The sequence below is a fragment of the Choloepus didactylus genome, chromosome 18 (assembly GCF_015220235.1).
Source record: "Choloepus didactylus isolate mChoDid1 chromosome 18, mChoDid1.pri, whole genome shotgun sequence".
Taxonomy (NCBI): domain Eukaryota; kingdom Metazoa; phylum Chordata; class Mammalia; order Pilosa; family Megalonychidae; genus Choloepus; species Choloepus didactylus.
The window spans coordinates 3,508,241-3,524,933 of record NC_051324.1 but is presented as its reverse complement, the minus strand read 5'-3'; the positions used below and the strand labels follow the sequence as shown (position 1 = coordinate 3,524,933).

General features: G+C 54.1%; 1 pseudogene; it reads right to left on the bottom strand.

The window, feature by feature from the left end:
• Positions 1-11,562: 11,562 nt before the first annotated feature.
• LOC119513986 overlaps positions 11,563-16,693 on the bottom strand; it is a 32,204-nt pseudogene continuing 27,073 nt past the window's right edge.

Sequence of the window (16,693 nt, the reverse complement as noted above, 5' to 3'; positions counted from 1 at the left end):
GGACAAGGGACTGAGGGGACAAGGGGCTGAAGGGACAAGGGACTGAGGGGACAACGGGCCGCGGGGACAAGGGGCTGAGGGGACAAGGGGCCGCGGGGACAAGGGGCTGAGGGGACAAGGGACTGAGGGGACAAGGGGCTGCGGGGACAAGGGACTGAGGGGACAACGGGCCGCGGGGACAAGGGGCTGAGGGGACAAGGGGCCGCGGGGACAAGGAGCTGAGGGACAAGGGGCTGAGGGGACAAGGGGCTGAGGGACAAGGGGCTGAGGGGAGAAGGGGCTGAGGGGACAAGGGGCTGCGGGGACAAGGGGCTGCGGCGACAAGGGGCTGAGGGGACAAGGGACTGAGGGGACAAGGGGCTGAGGGGACAAGGGGCTGCGGGGACAAGGGGCTGAGGGGAGAAGGGGCTGAGGGGACAAGGGACTGAGGGGACAAGGGGCCGCGGGGACAAGGGACTGTGGGGACAACGGGCCGCGGGGACAAGGGGCTGAGGGGACAAGGGGCTGCGGGGACAAGGGGCTGCGGGGACAAGGGGCTGAGGGACAAGGGGCTGAGGGGACAAGGGGCTGTGGGGACAAGGGGCTGAGGGACAAGGGGCTGAGGGGACAAGGGGCTCAGGGACAAGGGGCTGCGGGGACAAGGGGCTGCGGGGACAAGGGGCTGAGGGACAAGGGGCTGAGGGGACAAGGGGCTGCGGCGACAAGGGGCTGTGAGGACAAGGGGCTGAGGGGAGAAGGGGCTGAGGGGACAAGGGGCTGTGGGGACAAGGGGCTGAGGGGACAAGGGGCTGCGGAGACAAGGGGCTGAGGGGACAAGGGACTGAGGGGACAAGGGGCTGAGGGGACAAGGGGCTGCGGGGACAAGGGGCTGAGGGGAGAAGGGGCTGAGGGGACAAGGGACTGAGGGGACAAGGGGCTGAAGGGACAAGGGACTGAGGGGACAACGGGCCGCGGGGACAAGGGGCTGAGGGGACAAGGGGCCGCGGGGACAAGGGGCTGAGGGACAAGGGACTGAGGGGACAAGGGGCTGCGGGGACAAGGGACTGAGGGGACAACGGGCCGCGGGGACAAGGGGCTGAGGGGACAAGGGGCCGCGGGGACAAGGAGCTGAGGGACAAGGGGCTGAGGGGACAAGGGGCTGAGGGACAAGGGGCTGAGGGGAGAAGGGGCTGAGGGGACAAGGGGCTGCGGGGACAAGGGGCTGCGGCGACAAGGGGCTGCGAGGACAAGGGGCTGAGGGGAGAAGGGGCTGAGGGACAAGGGGCTGCAGGGACAAGGGGCTGAGGGGACAAGGGGCTGCGGGGGACAAGGGGCTGAGGGGACAAGGGGCTGTGGGGACAAGGGGCTGAGGGACAAGGGGCTGAGGGGACAAGGGACTGAGGGGACAAGGGGCTGAAGGGACAAGGGACTGAGGGGACAACGGGCCGCGGGGACAAGGGGCTGAGGGGACAAGGGGCCGCGGGGACAAGGGGCTGAGGGGACAAGGGACTGAGGGGACAAGGGGCTGCGGGGACAAGGGACTGAGGGGACAACGGGCCGCGGGGACAAGGGGCTGAGGGGACAAGGGGCCGCGGGGACAAGGAGCTGAGGGACAAGGGGCTGAGGGGACAAGGGGCTGAGGGACAAGGGGCTGAGGGGAGAAGGGGCTGAGGGGACAAGGGGCTGCGGGGACAAGGGGCTGCGGCGACAAGGGGCTGAGGGGACAAGGGACTGAGGGGACAAGGGGCTGAGGGGACAAGGGGCTGCGGGGACAAGGGGCTGAGGGGAGAAGGGGCTGAGGGGACAAGGGACTGAGGGGACAAGGGGCCGCGGGGACAAGGGACTGTGGGGACAACGGGCCGCGGGGACAAGGGGCTGAGGGGACAAGGGGCTGCGGGGACAAGGGGCTGAGGGACAAGGGGCTGAGGGGACAAGGGGCTGTGGGGACAAGGGGCTGAGGGACAAGGGGCTGAGGGGACAAGGGGCTCAGGGACAAGGGGCTGCGGGGACAAGGGGCTGCGGGGACAAGGGGCTGAGGGGACAAGGGGCTGCGGGGACAAGGGGGCTGAGGGACAAGGGGCTGAGGGGACAAGGGGCTGTGGGGACAAGGGGCTGCGGGGACAAGGGGCTGAGGGGACAAGGGGCTGCGGGGACAAGGGGCTGAGGGACAAGGGGCTGAGGGGACAAGGGGCTGCGGGGACAAGGGGCTGAGGGGACAAGGGGCTGCGGGGACAAGGGGCTGAGGGGAGAAGGGGCTGAGGGACAAGGGGCTGAGGGGACAAGGGGCTGAGGGGACAAGGGGCTGAGGGACAAGGGGCTGAGGGGACAAGGGGCTGAGGGACAAGGGGCTGCGGGGACAAGGGGCTGAGGGGACAAGGGGCTGAGGGGACAAGGGGCTGCGGGGACAAGGGGCTGAGGGACAAGGGACTGAGGGGACAAGGGGCTGAGGGAAGAAGGGGCTGAAGGGACAAGGGGCTGGGGGGGACAAGGGACTGAGGGGACAAGGGACTGAGGGGACAAGGGGCTGCGGGGACAAGGGGCTGCGGGGAGAAGGGGCTGAGGGGACAAGGGGCTGCGGGGACAAGGGGCTGAGGGACAAGGGGCTGAGGGGACAAGGGGCTGAGGGACAAGGGGCTGCGGGACAAGGGGCTGAGGGGACAAGGGGCTGAAGGGACAAGGGGCTGCGGGGACAAGGGGCTGAGGGGACAAGGGGCTGCGGGACAAGGGGCTGAGGGGACAAGGGGCTGAGGGGACAAGGGGCTGCGGGACAAGGGGCTGAGGGGACAAGGGGCTGAAGGGACAAGGGGCTGAGGGACAAGGGGCTGAGGGGACAAGGGACTGAGGGGACAAGGGGCTGAGGGACAAGGGGCTGCGGGGACAAGGGGCTGAGGGGACAAGGGGCTGAAGGGACAAGGGGCTGTGGGGACAAGGGGCTGAAGGGACAAGGGGCTGAAGGGACAAGGGGCTGCGGGGACAAGGGGCTGAGGGGACAAGGGGCTGCGGGGACAAGGGGCTGAGGGACAAGGGGCTGAGGGGACAAGGGACTGAGGGGACAAGGGGCTGCGGGGACAAGGGGCTGCGGGGAGAAGGGGCTGCGGGGACAAGGGGCTGAGGGACAAGGGGCTGCGGGGAGAAAGGGCTGTGGGACAAGGGGCTGTGGGCACAAGGGAGTGAGGGGACAAGGGACTGAGGGGACAAGGGGCTGTGGGGACAAGGGGCTGCGGGACAAGCGGCTGTGGGGACAAGGGACTGAGGGGACAAGGGGCTGTGGGGACAAGGGGCTGAGGGGACAAGGGGCTGCGGGGACAAGGGGCTGAGGGACAAGGGGCTGCGGGGACAAGGGGCTGAGGGGACAAGGGGCTGAAGGGACAAGGGGCTGTGGGGACAAGGGGCTGAAGGGACAAGGGGCTGAAGGGACAAGGGGCTGCGGGGACAAGGGGCTGAAGGGACAAGGGGCTGCGGGGAGAAGGGACTGAGGGGACAAGGGGCTAAAGGGACAAGGGGCTGAGGGGACAAGGGGCTGCGGGGACAAGGGGCTGAGGGGACAAGGGGCTGCGGGGACAAGGGGCTGGGGGGACAAGGGGGACAAGAGCTGCAGCACTCAGCTCAGGAAGTCCCACAGGCTCAGGTCCCGCCTCGGGTCCGGAAACTTCTATTCCCACAGGGATCACTGGACCCACTGCCCCTGCTGACGCCCGCGCATGTCTGCGGCTGCTGTGGAAGGGCCCAGAGATTCCCAGACTCTGCCGCACGTCATTCTTGCTTCACGCTGTGGGACAGGCTCAGTTCCTACCCCCCACCCCCGTTTCCTGGTGAGGGACTGACCTGTAGGACCTCAGAGGGAAGGCAGCCTGTCCGCCCCCCTGCCTCACAGAACCAGACATGAGGCAGCTCGGGAAAGGACCGTGTTCTGACTCTGACCTTTTCTATAGCTCTTTCCGGAACATTCCAGGAGATGAGCACCCAGTGGGGAAGGGAAAGGTAGGGGAAGATCTGTCTCTCCCCATGAAACTGCCTCCAGTTATCCCTTCCAGGCCACACGCCCTGCCCTGGGGTCCCCAGAGGGTGGTGGGTGCTGAAGACAAGCCCCTTTGCCCACTTAATAAAGAGTTCTAGACGCGGCCGAGGGACGAGAAAATGTGGTGCATTCAGCATCTTAGAAGAAGGAGCTTCTAGGCTGGACGGCTGCATGGGGCTGCACAGGGTACTTGGCAACTGCCTGAGGGGCACCAAGAAACCCAGAATTATTCCAGGACCCTGGACCCAAACTTCTGTATCTTGGAGAAGCGCCAAGCTTCCCCTCAGAATTTCTTCAGATGTAGGTTTGAACTCAAATGGATTTGGAAAGGGAATGGAACGCAGCAGGATGGGGTGGTGGGAGAGGGTGGATCCAGTGGATGCAGTGGGTTCTGCAGGATCTGGATTAAACTGCATAAACCCAGGGATGTTTCTTGTCATTAACCAGGACATTTCAGAAATCTAAGGATTCCACAGGCCACCCAGAGGACACGGAAGACTAAAAACCCATTTCATGTGCATCTCTGGTTATTTTCAACCACACGAGGAATATACACACCACGATTGCCCGACAGCAGCCCCTTTCAGTGGGGTAAAGGCTCCTAAATGTCCCTGTCTTGAGCACCCTCCTTCATGGCTGAAACCTGCAGAAGAAATTTCCTTGCTCTTAATCTCAAGGTCTTTACATCTTGGCCAGGAGGGAAAGGAGCTGGCTCCTACCCATCCAGACTGTTTCTAGCACTTTCTCCCCAGCTGCTCCGATATGAACAAACAGGTTTGCTTCCTTTTTCTTCCCGTTTGCAGAATGACCTGGTGCTGATTAAATTGGTCCACCCTCATCATAGAGCCTCTGATCCAGGAGGAGGAGGAAGGGAGGGGCTGGCCCTGCCCAGCAGGTGCCCCAGGCTCCAGGGCGGAGGAGAAGGGGCTGAGCCTGCCTAGACTTCCTTGTGGCCTCTCACTTTTCTCTCATTCTCTCCCTCTCCGTCTGGTGCCCACGCTTTCTGCTTTCTATGCCCCTTCTCCACTGCTAAACCCTGCAGGCAGCTCAAGGCAATGCTCAGCTCCTGGTTAAAGCCCCGCTGGAGGCCTGGGGTACAGAGACAACACAGGGGACCTCGGTTTTGGTCCCAGCCTGGTGTGAGCAAACCGTTTGCCCTCCCTTAACCTCAGTTTCCTCATCCATAACATGAGTGTGTTGGCCTAAACCAGGGCTGGCAAGTAGATTTCTGGTTTGGGGAATTGTGGTGAGAGTTCACGTCTGAACTTATTGGAAAAGAGCCCAGAGCACAATTAGTGGAGGAAGGGTTGGAGAGCCGCAGCCCCCCGGGAACCTGCCTCCGGCCCTTGAGGGCCACAGAATTCACCACGATGACAGAATCCCCACCATCGTCAAGCTCCAAGCAGAGCCTCAGGAACGAGCTGTCAGGTCGAAGCTTCTACTCCAGGGCCGGTGCCACATCTCATCTGGCTTTGAATCCCTTGTTTAACTTACCTCAGATTGAGCCCATGGAATCACGTGTGTCTTCTAAACTCAAATTTCCTGGTGAACCAAGCCCTGTCCCTTCCCTCCCGCCGGGCCCGGTGGCATCTCCATGTCCTCCGTCTTCTTGGAAAGTTTCCTCTGCCTCCTTGCCTTATCCGAAATCTGGCTGTCTCCTGAAGACACTACTTCTCCTGCAGCGCTCTCAGCTGGGGGCTCTCCCACTCCACCCATCTTAGAGGTGCAGGGGGCTGGGGTCCACCTCATGCCCCATCGCAGTGGCCGGACTGTGATTCCCCGCGTGGTGGGCTCTCAGCCGGCACAGCCACCCTCTGCGTTTCTCTGGGGAGGACCCTCTTCTCTCCCCCAGGGCCGTGTCCCTCCGTCCTCAGCCTTCCCACTTCTTCCCACGTTCACTCTACACAGAGGACCTTGACTCATTCTTTACTGTGAAAACGGAAGCCACCAGTTAGGAGCCCCTCATCTTCCTGTGACCAGATCTTCACCAGCAGGCTCTCTCCCCTTCCTTCCTGCGGGATGGAAGTGGTTTCCATCCCTTCACCCATTCAGGTCTAGCTGCTCCTCGTGGGTGCTGCACTCCCTCCCCTCTTACCTAATGGGGACCCTCCCCTTCAGCTGTGCTCCTCTCTGCCAGTAGCTCCCAGCATCAGGCAAACATGTTCTAGTACCTTCCATCTTAAAAAAGAAAATTTCCCTGGACTCCCCCCACCCCATGCCCGTCCGGATCTGATCCACCTGCCTTAGCTTCAGTGTCCCTGGCCACTCCTGCTGCTCCGTGTCACTGTTTACCCAGCACCTGTCACCTGAGCTGTACACCTGCTGGGCGAGTGACTGACTCTGCTCCTGCGGCTCAGCTGGTCTGTCTAAGGCCCCTTCCGGCTGGAACGGCCTGTCCTTCATTTCCCGTGCCATGTCCCATGCCACAGCAGGAAGCCGGGCCCTGAGCAAGGCCAGCTGCTCCCCATGGCCACACAGGGGGTGTCTTCCTGGAGGTCTGGCTGCCAGTGTCCTCCACCCCGGCCCCAGCCACTCCTGCTCCGGCTCCACGTGCTGCCCGGCATTCCCGGCATTCCCTGGCATTCCCTGGCATTCCCAGCATTCACCGGCCTGCTGGTAGCTCTCCGCGGCAGCAGATTATAGTGTCCGGACAATGCACTGAAACGAGGTCAGGCAAACAATGTCATCTGGGTGGAGGCCCAGCCAGTGTCATTAACTGGACACCCCTGAGTGCATTCTAGGCTCTCAGCCATTTCCCCCAGGGCATCCTTCTTTTCTGAGTCAAAACTGCCACCAGGAACGTTGGGGCCATGTAGTGGCTTGGTCTTCCTTTCCAGAATGGGGTAGGTTCCCACTCAGAATTTCAGGGACTCAAATTCTACCAAATCATATCATTCTTTCATCCAGTTGAGTCTGTGACAAATAATCCCAACAACTGACAAACGACCCACGGGTGCGTTAACAATGAGTGCCCACAGACGCTCTCCTCATTCAGGGGCTCAGGGCTGCCACCCCGAGTAATCCGGGAGAATTCACTGTTCGAGCCTTCTAGGCCCAGAGTCTCTTTCTGGCTGTTCCTGGATAGGGACACCCCCACACACACCCCAATTTTTCTCTTATGCAAACAGCCTTCAGGTGGTCTCCGAAAATCTCACCGGGTGTTTTCATTTGTGTCTCTGCTGAGCCGTATAAAGCTGTGATTCAAAAATGTAGGTAATATTTATCCATCAGACTGCAGAAAATAAGAGTCTCAGCCCACCAGACTGAGAAACAGAATATCATAAACTGGTCAGAAGCTGAATTTGATCGAGTTAAGGGATTGGACTTTAATGAGACTGGGTCCTTCCCATTATTCTTTTCATTAAAAGTCTTAACTTTTATGAAATAATGGTGAAAATGATGGGGGTGGGTTTGCCTGGAAGAGTCACATCCAAAGTCTGCTGGGAAAATCCCCAAAGGTGAGCGAGAACCTCTGATCTGGAAGGTGCACCACTCTTTCAGAAAAGAGCCCGGAATTTCCTTGGTTCGCCTGGGGCTGTCAGCCCAGTGGTTTCTCAGGCTTGAGGTCAACATCAGCAAACCAGTCCCACCCAGTCTCTTCTCCTATCAGAAGAAGACAGCCTCTTGGGTTGTCTTGGTGATTGATTATTGGTAGCAAAACAAGGGATGAAAATGAAGAAGAGGAGAACGGAGCGTGACAGTCTCAGAACACGATGGCCATCGTGGTTCCCCAAGCCACCGACGTCTCCTTACGGGGTAGTGACCGGTGGCCTCAGTGAGCAGGTGCTGGCCCCAGGGCTCTGCCCGTGCCCCCCTGCACAGAGGCGGGAGGATGCCCGTGGGAATCGATGGCAAGCTCCACGGAAGGAGGGGAGGCTCTGCCTCGCTCACCGCCCCTCTGCCCAGCCCCTAGAGCCAGGCCTGAAGGCAAAGCTGCTGCTGGGTGAAGAAAACCAGCCCAAACCAGCGTCCCCTGTCCCTCCAGCTAGGGAAGTGCACTGGGCTCATTTCCAGCCCAAGTCACCAAGGCCTGGTTCTGGCTGTCCCCGGGGCCCCTTTTTGTTTGCCAAGGAGGCGAGGTCCTGGGGCGCTGGTACACCCTGGTCAGCCCTTTTCAAGCCACCTGAGCTTACAGGACCGGAATCAGCAGCCGGACAACCGTGGAAGCTACTGGAAGTGGCGGGGAGGCTGGAAATGGAGACCTCAGGAATTGCACCATGCCCCTCAATTATTCTTAATAAATCCCATGCACAATGGCAGGCATTTTCTCTGGCACATAGTTAGCACGTTTGTTGAACTGTGCTCTGTTAAATATTCGTAGCAACTTCCGTCATAACTCTAAGAATTACAGTAGAATAAAGCCCCAAGTAATGACACGAGTCATCTAGTTATCTTTAAGGGTTGTGCCTAAAAGGGCAAAATAGCCTACATGTAACACATGAACTAAATCTTTTAAGCATGTACAAAAGTTCTCTCTTTTGTTGGGGATGAAAGATGCTTTCCAGGTTTGGTTCACCCCAGAGGGCCTTAAGCCACCTGTTTTGGAACTGCCGGTTTTCCGGGCAGCTGCCCAGCCCCCCGTCAAAATGGGCACCTTGGATCTTGCTGTTGGCTGGGATAGCACCTACTCCAGGGTGTGAGAGCACCTTGATAAGGGCCGAGTGACCTCCGCCCAGCCCAGGCGTGACAAGCACCAGTAGCCTGCTGAGACGACAGGTTACAGAACCAGGTGAGGAGCTTCTTGCTTCCACCACGAGGCATGGAGAGTGCGCGTGTGACGTCAGATAAATCAGAAAGGACGGAGAAGGATTGACAACATGCACAAGAGCAGTTAAGAGGACCTGTGCATTACCCAGGAACGGGATCTGAGTTTGGAACAGAGTTGCACACATCACCGCAGAGGGAAAGGATGACCACAGGATGCGGAAAGATGAACCAAAAGCCTTGCCCCCACCCAGGGGCAGTCAAATGTCTGTCTGCATGTGCACCACGTGTGTGTCACTGGAGCGTCTGGCTCTGATCAAAGTGGGCCATGCTCCCGGGAACCCTGCCGGCCACTCCCAAGGGGGTCACAAACTAACTGGGAGACGAGGAGGCCAGAAGCGGGCGTCTGGGCCACCCCGGAGCTGGTGTGCCATCTGTGAAGAGCGAGATGCCGCCGTGCCACTGGAACACAGCCAGGCACCCCAGGGGACAGGGAAGGGGAGCCTTTCCCAAGGAGAGAGGTGGAATGGGGGACAGGGGCCGCCGCAAGAAGTTGACACTGCCCAAAGTTTCAGAGCCTTCCTGCCACTTTTGGTGCACAAGTTGGCACAACTGGGCACGTGCTGGCCCAGGCAGCACAAACACGAAATCCAGAACAATCCAGAAGAGGTACGATCCGGAGCTGGCGGAGCTATCTCTAAGTGTCTAGTTGGAAGAGGCTCAAACAATGGCAGGCACGAGGACAGCACTAGCAACGTCAGTGCCGAGGATGCACACAGAGTGCCTCACTTTATCCTCACAGCAGCCCAAGGACCGCAGGACCCCTCTTTGGTAGGTGAGGAGGTGCAGGCTTGTTGGGGTTCAATCACCCGCCCAGAGACCTGCAGTGAGTGGTTTGAGGCCAGCAGGCAACTCAGCCTGTGCGGCTAAGAGGGACACGTCTTTTCTATGACAACGTGAATGACAACACCGTATTGTATTAAAGCTCCCCGCCTCAATCTGGGAATGGGTCTCCTTTTATTTGTTTATTTTTTAACAATAGGTAGGAACTACTGACGCAGATCCCTGATCAAAAGCAGGAAAAAAACACTTCTCATTCTGGGGCCAGAAACCCGCCGCTCCCCCAGGGACTGTTTGTGGTGGGTTGTCAGAAGGTAACGGGCCCCATTTTCCAGAAACAGCACAGGCACACGCTCTCTCTGCCTCCCCAGGGTCCCCCCTGGAAGAAGATCGCTTATTTCTCAGGACAACCCAGGTCCCTTCGCTCCACTTAGAACCACTTAGTTCCACTTCCCGAGACATCCATTTGCTCGAATGGTTTCTATTTCTGCCTCCTTGTTGAAAGCCACATGGTATTACCGCACCACGACTGCCTGGGTGGAGATAGTTTAACATCTAGGTGTGGTTTTCTGGGGATGGGGGTGCAGCCGTTCTCCAAAGCATGGTGCAGAGACCAAGGAACTAAATAATCGAAACAGCAAGAGTGCACAAACCAAGATGGCGGAGCCATCACCTCCACGAGAGGGAAATAATTGCTGTCTCGCAGAGAATATTCTAGTTGGAAGAATGCAGGCTTATGAAGCTTGTAAGCGTATGTTATGGGAGGAATCCACAGTTAGCTGGAAGGAGAATCTGGAGTTGGAAATGTCGGGTCAGAGACCTGGCAAGGGTGCCTGCTGGCTGTGTGACCTTGGTAAGTAGCTTAACCTCTCTGAGCCTCGTTTTCCACATCTGTCAAATGGGGATGCGGCTTCTGTTTCAACTACCTTATGGTATGGTACAGTTCATAAGGAAATGGAAGTAAAGACACCACACAAATGCAAGTGACTTTGCCCCGGTCAGAATTCTCCAGAGAAACAGAACCAGTGGGACACACACCCACAAACATATGTCTATAAAGAGATTTATTTCAAAGACTTGGTTTATGCCACTGTGGGGCCGGCAGGTCTGAAATCCGTACAACAGGCAGGCTGGCTGGAAATGGTCTGTGTGGCAGGAGTTAAGTCAAATTCTCCTCTTCCTTAGGGAAAGCCCAGCTTTGCTTTTAGGACTTTTCAACTGATTTGGAGGAGGCCCACCCGTATCATCAGGAACAATCTGCTTTATTTCAAGTCAGCTGGCTGTAGATGCTCATTGACCACCTCTACAAAAAACCTTCGCAGCCACTCCTAGCTCAGTGTCAGATTAAATAATTGGGCACCAGAGCCCAGCCAAGGGGACACATAAAGCTAACCAGCAGACTCCTAACATCCTGGTCACAATCACTATTACGCCGGGATGTGCTGGGTGTGAAACGGGGGCCAGCCAAGGGTCACCCTCCTCTCCCCAGAGTGGCTGAAACCCTAGTTTCCCGAGGTCACAGCAGCCTGCGAATATCAGCGGGATCACATTCATACTTACCGTACTGTTCCCTGCTCCTTCGCCTGGTGACTGGAGCTCAGTTCTCAGCCCCCAACCCCTCCTCCCGGTAATTCTTGGAGATCCTGGGGGGCCCACAGCATCCATTGGACACTTCCCCTGAACCCCAGCCACGGAGGTGCTGGTGCCCACAAGGGGAGCGAAGGGAATTGCAGGGAGCAAAGTGTAATGTGCTTTGTTAGAGGAGCCCCGAACAAGGCTCACCCCGTACACCATGTCCCTCTGGATTCTACTGAAATCACTCATTCTGGTTTTACTCAGAGCCCCTTTTCTCCCAAGGCTCCATGTCTCCTTGGAGGCCGGCTGTTTTAGTTTCCTTGGCTGATCAAGCAAATACCATGCAATGGGGTGGCTTAAACAATGGGATTTTTTTTTTTTCCAGACTAAACTTTGAAAATGTTTATTGTTTCTGGACTCTACTTCTTTTGTAAATTTTTGGTTCAAACTGAAAAAGCAAGATACGGCTCAGCATGTATAGTAAGACCCATTAAATATATATATATTCACAATTCACACACATGTATATCATTTGTTTATCTCTGAATAGTGGAATTCCCCATGCTTTGTACTTTATTTCTTTCCTCCTTTCTATATGTGAATCTATTACAAAGAATATATACATTACATTCACTTCAAGAGCAATTAAAAGACCACAATTACCATTTAAGTAACTTCTTGTTCATTTATATCAATTGGTATCAGAATTTTTTGTTGTCCAAACTTATATACCAAACAGATTTGGTTAAATTTTCAGTTGAATTCTCACTATCCAAACTTCCACTTTTTGTTTTCCTAAACTCAGTAATCAAATAGATTTGGAAGGTGAGGGTTCTTACAATTATTTTTTATATTACCATAACTTCTGGCTCTAATTTTTTCTCCCTCTTTTTCTTTCTCGCATACTATTAGTTTATATTATCTTTTGCAGTTGATATATTTGCTGAAAGGACAAATATATCTCTGCTAGCTCATTTAAATTTTTGTGGCAACAGAGCAGATTGTAAATGACATATTCTTACTGAGAAATATGACTTTAAGGAAACTCAACTAGGAGTAGGATGCTCCGAGGACAATGGCAATCTCCACTCGAGGATCTGATACTCCTTCTGGGAGCAAGACATTACACCCAGGGGGGATGGACAGGAGACCTAAAGACCTAGTATCCTTCACCTTCCAAGAGGAGAGGGAGGCATTGCTGAGTAGCTGAGAAAAAAAGATCAAGAGTCTTCCTTCTCCTGGAACTTGCAGTTGGTGCAGGTGGAGAAGACAGTCCGCCCCTCACCGGCAGAGCGCATGTGTCTGGTGTGGTACGCCCTGCCTCCACGACCACATCGAGAGCAGCGTCTGTCAACCACGGGCCCTTGGAACTCTGGTCCTTCTTCCGCTGACATAGGCATGGCTGTTCCCAGTTTGTGGAACACAAATGAGGTTTTCACAACCTTCCTTTGAAGTCCCGCACATTGACGGGGAAGCCACAGCGAGTACAAATGACTGTATCTTGAGTCCCGGGCAGAGGCAGAACCGAGCTGCAGTCCGGGCAGAAATCTAGGTCTCACTGGAAGCTGGAGCAGGTCTTGGCGAGGGCCATGATGGACAGATGGTCTAGGGTTGGGACAGGGATGAGAAATTTATTAACAAAAGATAGGTTTTTTAAAACCAACCTCACCACTCAGGGGTCCTTCCTATCTCTGTCCCAGGACCTAAGCATAAATAACTTGAACCCTCCTTCTACACAAGCCTCCTATTTCGGCGACGAGTGAGCCTAAGCGTCTGACATTCCCAGCCCACATCGGGCGCCAACCGGCCTGGTACCCTTCCCGGGGGAACTAAACAATGGGATTTTATTGGCTCATGGTTTTGAGGCCAGGAGAAGTCCAAGTCAAGGCATCATCAAGGCAATGTCTTCTTTCCAAAGGCTGGCATTCTGGGCTGGCTGCTGGTGATCCTTGGTCCTGGGCTCCTCTGTCACATGGCGATGCACACGGTGGCCTCTCCTGGCCTCTGCCTTCTCTTTGGTTTCTGTTGACCTTCACCCCTTTTTCCAGTGGCTTCTTCTGTCTCTGTGTGAATTTCACTCTGCTTATCAAGGACTCCAGTAAGAGGATTAAGACCCATCCTGATGGAGGTGGGCCACCCCTTAACTGAAGTCACCCCCTGAAAAGGTCCTGCTTACAATGGGTTCAGTTTTAAGAACATGCTTTCCTGGGGTACGTATAGCTCCAAACCCCCACACCAGCTCCAGGGCAGACCCTAGAGACAGATTCCGCCCAACTCACAACCACTTCTGCACCCTGCCCCTGAGTCACTCCTCACACTTACTTCCTTCCCAGGGTGAGCGCTCCGCCAGGAGGCTCCTCGGTCTCTCCCACAGCAACTCTCCTGGGGGCTGCCCCATGAGTTCCCAAAATATGCCCAGACTTTTTTGAAACCCACAGTCAACATCCACTCTAAACCGCCAATGGCAGGATGCAGCTTTTTGTTTTCCTGAGAGAACAGTGAGAACAGAGGCCTTATCTAATAAATCCCCACATGCATTTTTCCCTAGGAAATTTTGATGAAAGGTCAAACGATAACCAATATGTGACTGTGTAAGATGGCCCCTTGGGGGAAATGGCCTGTCCACCCACAGCTCCTCTTCCTTTTCTTCTCTTATCCCACATTCAACAACAAAAAATCAGACACTGCCTAATTTGTGCAGAATTTTTAATAAGGTTGATTGTAAATGTTTAGAAATGGATAGAGGTGATGGTAGCACATTATTGTGAGTGTAATTAACAGCAACGAATCTTACGTGAGACTGTGGTTGAAAGGGGAAGCTCAGGGTTGTGTGTGTCACTAGAAGGAAAGCCAGAGGATGAAACATGGGGCTGTAGCACACAGTGAACCCTGCTGTGGTTGATGAAGGTGGTTAATAGTACAAATAAAAGAATGTTCTTCTATGAACTAAAACAAATACATGTCACTGTTACAAGGTGTTAATAGGGTGGGTATATGGGGAAAAAATTCACCAATGCAAACTATGGACTATAGTTAGCAGTAATATTATAATATTCTTCCAACAATTGTAACAAAAGTACCACACCAATGCTAAGTGTCACTAATAGGGGGGCATAGAGTTATGGGGTTTTTCTTTGTGAAAAAATGAAAATGTTCTAAAATTGGTTGTGGTGATGAAAGCACAACTCTTTGATTATGCTGGGAGCCACAGACTGTACATGTTGGATGGATTATATGGTGTGTGTTCCGGTTTGCTAATGCTGCCATTATGCAAAATACCAGAAATGGATTGGCTTTTATAAAGGGGTTTTATTTGGTTACAAATTTACAGTTCTGCAGCCATAAAAGTGTCCAGCCAAGGCATAAACATGAGTATACCTTCACCGAAGGATGGCCGATGGAAAACCTGTTAGCTAGGGAGGCACGTGGCTGGCGTCTGCTTGCTCCCAGGTTGTGCTTCAAAATGGAGTTCTCCATAATGTCTCTAGGCTTAGCTTCTCGGGGCAAACTCTGGGCTAGTATCTCCAAAGCGTCAGCAAAAGTCTGCTTTCAATGACCATCTCCAAAATGTCTCTCTAAGCTGCAGCACTGAGCTCCTGCCTGAGCTCTTATAGGGCTGCAGTAAGCTAATCAAGACCCACACTGAATGGGCGGGGCCACACCTCCATGGAAATAATATAATCAAAGGTATTACCCACGGTTGGGTAGGTCACATCTCCACGGAAACAACCATGGTGCCCAGATGTCTGATCAAGCAAGCACTGGCTGCTGTGAGGACGTTTGTGGCTCGTTAATAAACCAGAAGGCTGGTTTATTAAATCATCAGTCAATTGGCTGCAGCTGTGACTGATGACGTCAACGAAGGGCATGTCTTCCACATTGAGAGAATGCAGTCCACTGGATTTAATCCAATCAGTTGAAGACTTTTAAGTGAGACAGATAGAGGACCTTCACTTCTTCAGCTGCCCAATGAAGTGTTTCGTGAGGAGTCCATCAAAGTTGCCAGTTTGTTTCCTGAGGAGTTCATCAAACATCTTCATTGCAGTTGCTAGTTTGCTGCCCACCCTGTGAAATTCAGACTCGTGCATACCCACAGTTGCGTGAGACACTTTTATAAATCTTATATTTATAGATATCTCTCATTGATTCTGTTTCCCTAGAGAACCCTAACTCATACACCCATTATCCCAGATGCAAAGCTCAAGTCAGAGGACCATTTTGGCCTCGATTTCCCGCTGTCTTCCCCCTAAACATCCATCCTGCACATGCCAGCTCAAGTTATGAAACTCTCCTTCACTAACCCCTTCGTAATTAATGATTTTCCTCTGTTCCACTGCCCCTATTATTTATCATCTATGCTAACAGTATGGCATTTGGTAAGTTCTATAAAGTATACAGTAGGTGCTTAATAAATCTCATTCAAACGAAATCTACCAAGACCTGGTTGTGAAGGGCTGGGACCAAAGTCAAATGTAAGCCCAGATGTGGCCACCTCAAAACCAAGTCTCTAGTCACACTGCTCCCCAATTCTCACAAGAGTCCCAAGATTCCTAATACAGTGTGGAGTTTCTTTGAACATCTTAAGTAAACATTCACTTCCCTCTCTTCTACTACTTATACACTGTTCTATTTTGAATCCTTCAGTCCCCCACAGTTCTCAAATTCCAGTTTGTCACACAGTTGGGACCTTAGAACTCTTTCTTCTGTCCTCCCAGTAACAGATCATTTCTAGCATAAAGCTGTAATTTCCGTTCTAAAGTCTTCCCTGTCTTTGAATCCTGTCACTGCTGCTGCCACCACCGCCACCACCTCCTCCATCACCACCACCATCATCACCACCTCCATCCCAACACCTCCATCACCACCACCTCCATCACTAACATCACCATCACCACCACTACCTTCATCACCACCACCACCACCATCACCATCACCACCACATCCATCACTCTCATCACCATCACCACCACCATCACCACCACCTCCATTACCATGACCACCACCACCACCACCATTAGCATCGTAATAACAGCTAACTATTCACTCTGTGCCAAGGACTGTGCTAAGCAATGAATACTTGTTAATTCTATGAGATAGGGTCTTAACAGATGAGAAATTGTAGTTTAATGAGATTGTGTAACTTGCCCAAAACCACACTTCGATATAGGGTGGAGTCAGAATTTGAATGCGTACTGGTGACTCCAAAGCCAGTCAAGGTTCTAGGAATACTGGAAAGTGGTCCTTCTCCCTGGTCCTGGGATAGAACAGGGCTAATTGTAGATATATTTTAATCTCTCAGTAGAGAGTGAGGTGGTTACTCAGTAGGAAATTCATGCAAGTTTCTTTTGACTTAGCTGGTAGTGCCAAGACTGGACTGTTTTCCCATCTTCACTTGAGCTTGGTCTTCCAAGGATCCTTCTCCTCAAGAGAGGAGAAAATGGACACAATAACTTCCAATGAGCTTGCATTTTCTCTCTCTCTCGACACACCTTTATCTCATTTGAAATCTTTTCTGACTAAGCATGTGACCTCCAGAGAGAAGTGTGTCCATTTGTCTGCCCCAGAGCCAGGCCTGTC